This window comes from Cricetulus griseus, chromosome 3 (genome assembly GCF_003668045.3).
Source record: "Cricetulus griseus strain 17A/GY chromosome 3, alternate assembly CriGri-PICRH-1.0, whole genome shotgun sequence".
In the NCBI taxonomy this organism is placed as follows: domain Eukaryota; kingdom Metazoa; phylum Chordata; class Mammalia; order Rodentia; family Cricetidae; genus Cricetulus; species Cricetulus griseus.
The window spans coordinates 137,591,595-137,602,301 of record NC_048596.1 but is presented as its reverse complement, the minus strand read 5'-3'; the positions used below and the strand labels follow the sequence as shown (position 1 = coordinate 137,602,301).

The 10,707-nt window shown below is 37.4% G+C and overlaps 1 long non-coding RNA gene across 1 annotated transcript; it reads left to right on the top strand.

Moving 5' to 3' along the window:
- Positions 1 to 1,310: 1,310 nt before the first annotated feature.
- On the top strand, positions 1,311 to 8,694 carry LOC103160835. Its single transcript, XR_003483474.2, has 3 exons — positions 1,311 to 1,429; positions 1,661 to 1,902; positions 5,172 to 8,694. It is a non-coding gene; the product is annotated as an uncharacterized LOC103160835 (long non-coding RNA).
- Positions 8,695 to 10,707: the final 2,013 nt, after the last annotated feature.

Genomic DNA, 10,707 nt, shown 5'->3' with positions numbered 1-10,707 from the left:
GCATATACATGCATACATAACTACATATAATTTATATGAGAAAACAAAACATATACATGTATATGGACTTATATAATTATTTGAAATGAATCATAGTATATTTAGAGTGATATAATGAAAACTAGACAACTTATACTGTGAAGGGATAAGAGAGTGTTCTCACTCAGATGGCACTAATATTTTTACTTTGTTTTGTTCTTGGCCAAAGGGATGCATAGGGGGACAAACTTGATATTCAGACATGGTTTTAAAAATATGAGTAGAACATCAATCTTGAGAGAACGAATCTATTATTGATATTTCTTTATTCTTATGTCATCATAGCAAATAATTCCATCTGCTTCCATTTAGAATATTCAGGAGACAAAATGGAAGGTTAATGAGCATGTTAAGGGCTTAAAAGTTAGCAGGAATGAAACTGGTTTCTCTCATGATTAATATGGCATAAAAGAGAAAATAGTGAGTGATCTTTAAATATATATATTTAAAGATATATATTTGTCACTGTGGCCAAAAATTGAGAAAATATCATTAATTATGAGATTGCGATCATGACCATGAGATGGAAGGACAACCACAAGCTGCTTAATAGTCAGGGACCTGAGATTATAATGATGATATATATCCAAAATGAATTTCTTTCATTCTGCAAGAGGCACACAGAAATAAACTGATTCCTAATAACATATTGATATAAACACACATCGGTTATTCAGGCAAAATCTGGGATAGAACACAGCAATGTGTAAGTTTCATGAATAAATTTACAATGACATAAGTGTTGCAATAAGGAGGGGAGTAAAGATAGGACTCTGCAAGTCTTTTTGATTTACTAAAGTCTCAAGATTATTATTTTTTGCAGATATTTCAGCACTTTAGCTCTCAGAGAGTGATGTAACATTTTTAAAGATAACCAGTAGTTCAAGGCACAGGCATCTCCTTGATTTACAGGAGAAAGAATCAATGAATCAGAGCTATAATACAACGAATCAAACACTAACAGATATTGCTAATATTCATGGGCTGTGTTTTCTGCATTTGTCAGGAACAGTTTCCTTTGTCCTAGACAATTCACAGTTGGGTTTTTGTTATATGCCGGGGCTAATAATAACTAGAATGCAGCCAAAGTCTGTCTTGTAATAGAATGCAATTCTGACAACCTGTAAGCTCCCCTTACCTCACATTGAAAGTCTGTGTGCATTCAAATGGCATTTGGCTTCTGAACCAATAAGAACAGTGTTCTCAATTCCACCAATTGAAAACAAAATGAGGAAAGCTTTGAGATCTCCTTCAGAGCTGCTGACTCATTTCTCCCTCCCAACTTAACGTGTGTGCAGCAGGAGAAACCATTGAATAGAGTGGATGACGAGACAAATACTATTTATCCGAAGCACTGAATACAATAAACAAAAGAGAAAAGCATCCTTGGGTAAGTAGGAGTGAACTTATCCAGTTCTTTGTGCCTATATGCAGACTATCTAATGAAATCCTTACTCCCTGCCTTCTGATTGCTGACTGTGATTTTGGGCAGCCATTTGGGCTGGCTTGTAACGTTTTCTAAGGTCTCTCATTTGGAGATGCTGATATTTGAAATACAAAGAGTTCTAGATGGCATGTAAAAATTCTTCCCTACATAGTCATTTTTTATTGTATCTTACAGTGGCCCACATGATCAACACAAGACAAGCTTCTGTCAGATACTGATTCAAAAGCAAATCTACCTTGCAAATACTGCAGTATTCAAAACTACAACGGAATAGCAGATATTAAATAAGAAACAGTGGCTTCTGAGACATGAGCACATTACCTGCACTGCAAAGAGGAGAGAGTGACTAAACACTGAAGTATGGGACATCCCACCAAATCCCTGCCTATCCAGGGTTTAGATTGTCTCAGTCTCAGGTAGGTCTCTGGGACAGGTTCCTTTCTCTGGATTTGTTTCCAGTCAGGGTTTGACTAATTCCAGCTAAGAGCTGGATATTAGCCAGGACCCTGACTGGAAAAATCCTCCTGTGCAGACATATTTATTACATCAGATTGCCTGCTAGGGAGGAGGGAATACATTTAGAGATGCATCAGGAACCAATAAGGAGAGAGATCTCAAACCGTGGAATGGAAACAAATGACTGCAGTCCTTGGAGATCTGCGTCAGAGCCGCTGACTCATCTATCTCTCTCCCCTCACTTTTCTTCTCAAAGAAACAGGGATATTGAATATCAAATACTGAACTAAATGTAATTTGCTTGCATAGTGATCAAATTTGCTGCACTTTTTTTTCAAGCTGCTTCGTGATAAGTTTTTCTTTTGAATGGAATATGTCATTCTAGAATACCTAGTCATGTATACTCAGAGAATTTTCTTTTGCCACACTTCTCTTATATCCTGATATTGCAGAATAGAATTATGCATCATTTTTCTTTGTTTTTGAAATTAGATTCTTACTAAAATCCCTGTCCAGACCAAACTAGATTTTAGTGTGGCCTTGGCAAATGCTAGGCAAGAATGCTAAAGGCAAACATCACAAATTCATAAGTTTTGGGAGCCAAATTAACTCTATCCTCTCTGCAAGTCTTCTTTTTATAGCAGATGCCCAGCTGGTGTCCCCGCCATCTGAGCAAGCAAGCATTGCAAACAAAAGCAGAGGTTAGCAATTAACCTGTTTTTATCTTGTGACATTAGGACCCATTATATTGTAGGAATACCTGAAGCAATGAAATATTTAGTAATAGTCAGAATTTTGTTTGAAAGACTAGCCTAAGCAGCTGAGCAGTGATGGCACAAATCTTTAAACCCACCACTAGAGTGGCAGAGGCAGGTGGATCTATCTGAGTTAAAAGCATCCTAGAGCCCTCATCTGGTGGCTGATTGAAACAGAGGCAGTCACAGATATACACTGAACTTCATGAATTCTGGAACTTAGTTTTAGAGAGGGAGGAATGAAGATCAAAGGGGTTTGTATCAGGCTGGTGAAATCCACAGAATCAGCTGGCCTGAACAAGGGGGGAGCATATGGACCCCTGACTGCTGTCTGGGAGGCCAGCACATGACTGAATCAGAGCCCTGAAAATGGATGTCAATGAGGAGGCCTTCCCACTCTAGGGGCCCCTGATAGTGGATTAGTATTTTCCCTGGTATAAGAAGGGACTTTGAGAGCCCATCTCATGTGAAGGGAGGCACTCTTGGCCTAGACACATGGGGGATGGCCTAGGTCTGGCCCAGGATGATGTGGTGGACTTTGAGGGGCCCCATCGAGGGCCCTACCCTGCCCTGTGAGTGGAGGGTTGATGGGGTGGGGGGTAGGTGGGTGATTGGGGCATAGGTTTGGGGGAATGGCTGGGGCCAGGGGAGGGAGTAGGGATTGACATGTTTAGCAAGCTTGTTCCTAATTTGAACTAAAATAATAAAATTATAAAAAAATAAAATTAAAAAAGCTACCCTGCTCTAAAAGTGCTAGTTTCAGGATACCTGAGGCTACAAAGAGATACCCTATACCAAAAAAAGGCCAAAACCCCAAGAAATTAATAGCCATCTTAAGATAGCTGACAGAGTTACATTCAAGGTAGGAACAACTTCCTCATGGTTTATACAAAATAAAAATAATTTTGTTTTTACAAGGATATTTTCTCTAAATGTAACATTCACTAATACAATAGAACTTTGCTTCTATAGCTTAGAAGTGCATTTGTTCATTTCTGAAGCTGTGAGTGCTAGGCCAAGGATAAATACTACAATATGCTAACAAGGAAAGAGATAAACATACCACAATCCAACCCAAGACAAAAGACTACAATTATTTACAGAATGCTGAATGCATTAAACAAGTAATCTTCCCAAGGAAGAGCTCCTAGTAGGTTACCTAGAAGTGATAAGCCCTTGACTCATAGAGAAATATGTTACATTATTCAGACTGAGCAAATTAAATAAAAGAATTCAGAGTCCATGAATTTGAAGGAGAACTAGTATAGGTGGGGAATATGGACAAGTTTGGAGGAAAAAAATGGTGAAGTAATATAAGTATATTTTAACTTGAATGTGTATATTTAAAAATCTCAAACTCCAATTTCAACATATTTTATTGCCATCACAGAAAATATATAGAGATTTGAAATGCTGAGATAAAATATAGGGACTGATGATGAGTACATTATCTATGGAAAAAGAAACTGGTTGCTGTATTTGTTTTTACATTGGGATAAATTTTGCCAAAGCCTCCCAGTTTGTTGAAGATATCAAACACAATGCCTATGACTACACTGAGATATTAGGATGCTTGCTCAGCTAGATATGCATGATCTCCTAATGCTATCCAAGGACAGGGTACACTCCAGTTGCTCAGTCTAGCAATAATATATCCAATTCAATGTAGTGATTTTTTATAACTTTTTATTTGAATTAGAAAACAATATTTTACAAGTCCATCCTAGTTCCCGATCCCTCTCCTTCTTCCCAACCCCACCCCACCAGTTTCTTTTTCCATAGATAATGTGCTCACCATCAGTCCCTATATTTTATTTCAGCATTTCAAATCTCTATATGTTTTCTGTGTTGGCAATAAAATATATCTGAAATAGGAGTTTGAGATTTTAAATATACACATTCAAATTAAAATATACTTGTATTACTAGTGCCCTACCTTTGCAATACCCTCTCTGCTCCCCAAGGATGGTGAGGCCTTACTTAGGGGATCTTCAGAGTCTGTCATATCCTTTGGTATAAGGCCTAGGCTCACCCCCTTGTGTCTAGGTTCAGGGAATATCCCTCCATGTGGCATGGGCTACCAAAGTCCATTCCTATGCTAGGGATAAGTACTGATCCACTCCAAGGGGCCCCATAGATTTCTGAGATCTCTTCATTGACTCCCACCTTCAGGGGGCCTGGATAAGGCCCATACTAGTTTCTCAGCTGTCAGTTTGGAGACCAAGAGCTCTCCTTTGTTCAGGTCAGCTGTTTCTGTGGGTTTCACCAGCGTAGTCTGGACCCTTTGCTCATCAGTCCTCTTTCTCTGCAACTGGATTCCAGTTCAGTTTAAGGTTCCGCTGTGGGTGTCTCCTACTTCCACCAGCTGCTGGGTGAAGGCTATAGGATCAGTATGCCTCATTTTAAAAATTAGTACTCATTGACATATTGAATATCCAAATAACGTCTAACTATTGCCATGACATCTCCTCCAGCGTAACAGGGCCCTTGCACTGGATTTAGGTGGTCTCAAAAATTCCAAGTGCTGCCAGAAATGGAACCACATCAGAAAGGACAGCATGGAGCCTGTTGACCTCTGGGATGATGTTTCCAACTGTCGTTGTGGAGACAGACCAAAAACCCTGGAGCAGAGAGCCCAGAAGCAGCACCACAGGTGTCTGGCTCATTCTCTGATTGCAATATCAAATTAAATCGCGCCTGAGGTGCTTCTTGCAAAGGGTACACACAGCTCTGTGACTGGTGGAGTGTTCGATAGGATTCTTTTTGAGATCTTGGGTGGACAGCCACATTTCTTGGCACCTACAGCCACAGAAATCCAGCTGAAAGTGATCAACTTAGAGAACACGCTGCATATTCTGGTACAGGTGTAGCTGAGTGCTGAGGCTGATAGCTGCCTGGAAGGAATGGGGCAGAGGACCTCAAGGCACACCCGTTCTTCAGCGCCATCGACTTCACCCTTGACACCAGGAAGCAGCCTGTACCCTATGTCCCCACCATCAGCCATTCCATGGACGCCTCCAATTTTGACTGGGTGGATGAAGAAAGCCACTGGCAGCCAGAGGGATGAGAGCTAAGGCCTGGGACATTGCCGCATCCTCCAACAGCGAGCACCCAGAGCACTCTGTCTAAGAGTTCACCTTCCACAGATTCTTTGACGACAATGGCTTCCCTTTCTGGTGCCCGAAGATGTCAGAGCCGGCCAAGAGCACAGACACAAGGGATGCAGAACTGGAGGGCATGGCTAAGAGATGCCAGCCAGTGTACATGTAAGCAGCCTGTGGACTCAGTTGATAGCATCTCTTGAGAATCTGGTCATTGTCAAGAAAATCCCAAACAAGATTTTTTAAAAGACAAACTCAAGTTGAGGAATCCTTCATTTCTAGTTCTGGTTAATGGGCAACAGGGAGAGTCACCATGACTTTGAATTGGTCCTTTTATAATGTTCACTGCATTAAAACACTTTTTTTTTAAATTTAGTACACTATCGAAAAAGCACTTATTTTATGGATAAACATTTTTTCCTAATAAATTATAAGGATTAATACTGACAAATCATGGTGTTGTTACTTCCATTTGTGTTTTATATCTGGTAGCACTTGTCCACATTTAGAGAAAGGTAAGAAGAAATAACAAACATGTGCTAAGGCATCTATGTAATAAGGAAGAGAACAACACCTGGCTCTGCTCCAAGTCACGAAGACCATTTATCTACCCAGTGGCTTTGTTTTATAGTTTTCCCACATTTTAAAATTGTGACATAATGTTTAAAAGCTGCTTTCATGCTTTTTCCCCTCCACACATTATTGTATACTAGAAACAGTGAACAGAAATGATGGGTGATTCCAGTGTCTAGTGTGTTGAAGGCACTGCCTGAGCAGTTTTCAGTTATAAAATTACCATTTCTTGTTGTTCACAGCAGATACTGTGAATTTTTTTAAAATGAAGTATTCTAGAGAATGTGCTGATAATGTATTGTGTGGGTGATGATTGTAGCCCTTATTGTTAAAGAAATGCATATGTGTCACTGAAGTGTGTGTTTTTTTGTTTGTTTGTTATTGTTTTTTAATGAGATTGTCTTGTATAGGACTGGGTTCTTTGGGAGGCAAATGTAAACTTTTGTCATATATAAAACACATCAAAAGGATTAATTCAGCTATGCCAAAACATTGGACATAATCATAGCACATTGTCAATTTCTCTAGCCCATTATGCTTTAAGTCTTGGTATGTGTAAAGTGGTAGTGGGGACACTACTAATTAAGTATTTACTAACATGTTTTGAAGTACAAAAACAAGCCATATAATTTTTTTAGAGATAAAGGTGTATATATAACTATAGATAAACAAAAAATACTGCGTATTTCAAATCAGTATTTTTATTTAAAGTGAATTATATTGGAATAATTCAATTTATTTTGCTTTTGAAAAGATAGAATGCATCACATTTTCATTATACTATTCTACATATTTTCCTTGAGGTTCTTAGCATAATGTATCTGTTACTTAGTATGTATCTAGGCAGAAACACAAATTTATCTATGTATAAGAAATATTACTGTGTCCTGGTTTACATGTGTATGAATGGCATATTCTCAAGATATTTTGAGGTATGACATGTTATTTACAGCACTCTGACATAGATTCATGTGGTTGGTTGTATCTCAGCAACTCAATTTACGTATTATTTATTGATATATCATTGCCTTTGAAAGTTTCGACTGGGACAATTTATTATTAAAACTTTAAACCCAAGCAAAAAATATCCAAATGAATGTATTACTGACTGAGGTGTCTCGCTAGCTCTACACAGTATAACCTCAAAGACAAAAGTAACATAATTAATGAAGAAAGGGGTCACAATGCTAAACACTATGTAAGTCACAGTGCCCTCCTCCATCACTATTTATATATTGTCCTCTGTGTTCCTCCAGTTTTAAAATGTACCTTCTGAATTATTTGAATATTTTCTGAATAAATATCAGAAAATATGCAAGTGCGAGGGCATTCAAGTCACAGCCCCACATATGCAATGCAGTAAGCATAGCATAGAGTAAGCTGCTCTTATTTATGTCTCAGACTCAAGTAAATTTGGGACTAAAACAAAGAACCTATAGTACATATGTAGGGACTTAATGGATTTATAATGAAATTACCTATGATCATCTATGCGTATTTTCAATTTACCAGGAAAACCATATATGAAACACTAAGTCTTTCCAACAACCACCTGAGTTCTGCCTGCCATTTTAGGGCCCAAAATAACAACAGATACTTATAACAGGTAAAAGCTATTCACAGTATCTTAATTAGAACAAAATTTTGCCGTTGATTAAGTGACACATTCCAGGTTACAGTCACCTATATACTTACATCTAGTATCAAATAGGTTATATTTATGTATTATTTATTGATAATTCCCTACAATTCTCTACAATTCTCATGTCAGTACGTAGCAAAATTAATTTGTTGATATGCTTTGAAACTTTCATGGATAATTCTAACATTTGTCCCCTATAATTACACAGTTTTTCATGAAGGACAATCCTATGGTATGAAATTAATCACAGACCCTTCTGTTTCAAATTCCATGATCATGTGGTTAACTTCAATACTAGGTTTGAATATTCAGAAGCAATTCCCTGAATTATTTGTGAAATGTTTAAGGACTTAATACAGATTTTTGAGTAAAAAGATAAGACATATTTATATCAAAAGTTTCATGAGTAGGTTTTAATCATGAACATGTCAAGCATCTGGTAAAGTAAGGCTTTATGTCTCCATCAGGATATAATTAAAAGAACATAAATAATGAATCTGTGAAAAAGTATTGAACTGAGTTTTGGAAATTCATATACACTGTGTGAGTATATGTGACTTTGAGAGGTATGGTAAAGGAGCTGACCAGCTTAGAGCTGGGCAGGATTAAGTTATGAGGGAAAAGCAGACAAGGGAGAGGTTCGGGCACTGTGTTGAGAACTGGAAAATGATGACCTTAATTTACTGAGAAAAGGTAACAATCATGGTGGCAGAGCATCCACAAGAATTGTGGCTTAACTTAAAATATAAAAGTTAGATATTAAACAGCCTGAGATATTGCCCGAGAATTTGCTATTAATAATTAGTATTCATGTGGTTATTTGGGAGCTATCTGGTTGGAAATAAAATTCTGCCTACAAATAGATTTCATACATAATGCTAAAATTATCACATAAGACCTAAAGCTGCTTTTAGAAAGACTCTAATTCCCCAAAATGGAGGCAAAAGCAGCTTCATGTTAATTAACTTACATTGGCCAAACTTAAGGCTCGTGCAAATCCAAAGAATGAACCTTATTAGTCAGCTTCTAGGCTAGGTGCTAGGTTTGAAAAGGGAATGGATCATTTTGAAGCCATACATCCAAACAAGTAAATGGGTGTTGGTACAGTTGTCAGTAAGTTACTCAGGGTCAGCATGTGCCCATCTACTTGCCTGGCCTTCATCTGTAGAAATGACTCCCTGATAGCTCAGCTTTGAAGCTACCTCTGTGCCATCCAATGTTGGAAGTTCAAGACTGCAATGTTCTGCTCCAATGCATGAAATAAATTTAGTTGCATTTTACTGCAACTTACAGAGCAGTTGAAGATTTGTCTCATGCAATCAAACAACAAAACAGAGGTTCAATAAGAATGCATGCAGCCAAAAGAATCCAGTACACATGTCATAGTATATTTAGAAATACACAAATACCAGTGTTTCTGCTTTTCCTGTGTAACCCACATTTATGTGCAGCAAAGTACAACACTCGCCAGTCTTCTGTACATCAAACCGCATCAATGAAAAATTTAAGCGTGTTGCTTACTGAGATGTCTACCTGGCTGTAAAATTATAATTGTAAAAGAAAAAAAATAACATAATATGTAGAACTCTGAGACCACACGGCTATAGACTCTATAGATCATTATGTTTTTTCATCACTACACATGATATGGCCCTCTATGTTCCTCTTGTTTTAAGTTCTATATTCTGGTTACTGGATGTAAATGTCAAGAATTGAGCAAGTGCCTAGGCTATTCAACTCTCAGTCCCTCACCCACAATACAATACAATAAGAGCAGTGTAGAGGAAGTTAATGCATATTCTCTTACAGACTCAGAGAGAACTTGAGAGTATTGTAAGGAAACTACAGTATGTATATAAGAAACAAAAATGCATAATTGAAATACCTATTTAATCTATGAGTATATTTAGGTTGCCAGGTCAACATTACATATAGAAAAAGATAACATTTAAAAACACAGATTTAACTGTGAATTTGCTTTGAGTAGTTGCAAATACTAGACAGAAAGTGATGAGTGCTAGAATGCATCTTTTTACCAGTTTTCCTTATCAGATGGCTATGAATATAGTCAGAAGGCTGTAGTCTTTGCAATTGTTTTGCACTACTTATTGTATTTCTACAAATGAAAGTAACAGAGTGAGGAAAAAAGGGGTCCTCATAGAATTTTTAAGGAAAAGTTTTTGACTAATCAAACAAGTGAAAGACCTGTAAAGCAAGAACTTTGGGTCTTTGAAGAAAGAAATTAAAGAAGATATCAGAAAGTGAAAAGATCTCCCATGATCTTGGATAGGTAGGATCAACACAGTAAAAATGGCAATCTTACCAAAAGCAATCCACATATTCAATGCAATTCCCAACAAAAAATCTTCACAATTCTTCACAAACCTTGAAAGAATAATATTCAAATTTATAGAGAGAAACAAAAGACTCAGGATATCCAAAATAACCATGTACAATAAAGGAACATCCAGAGGCATAGCCATTGCTGACTTCAAGCTCTATTATAAAGCTAGAGTCCTGAAAACAGCTTGGTATTGTCACAAAAAAGCAACAGGAAAACCAATGGAATAGAATTGAAAACCCTGAGATGTACCCACACAACCACAAACACCTGATTTTTTACAAAGAAACTAAAGCTATACAATGGGAAAAAAAGAAAGCATCTTCAACCAATGGTGCTGAAAAACTGGATGC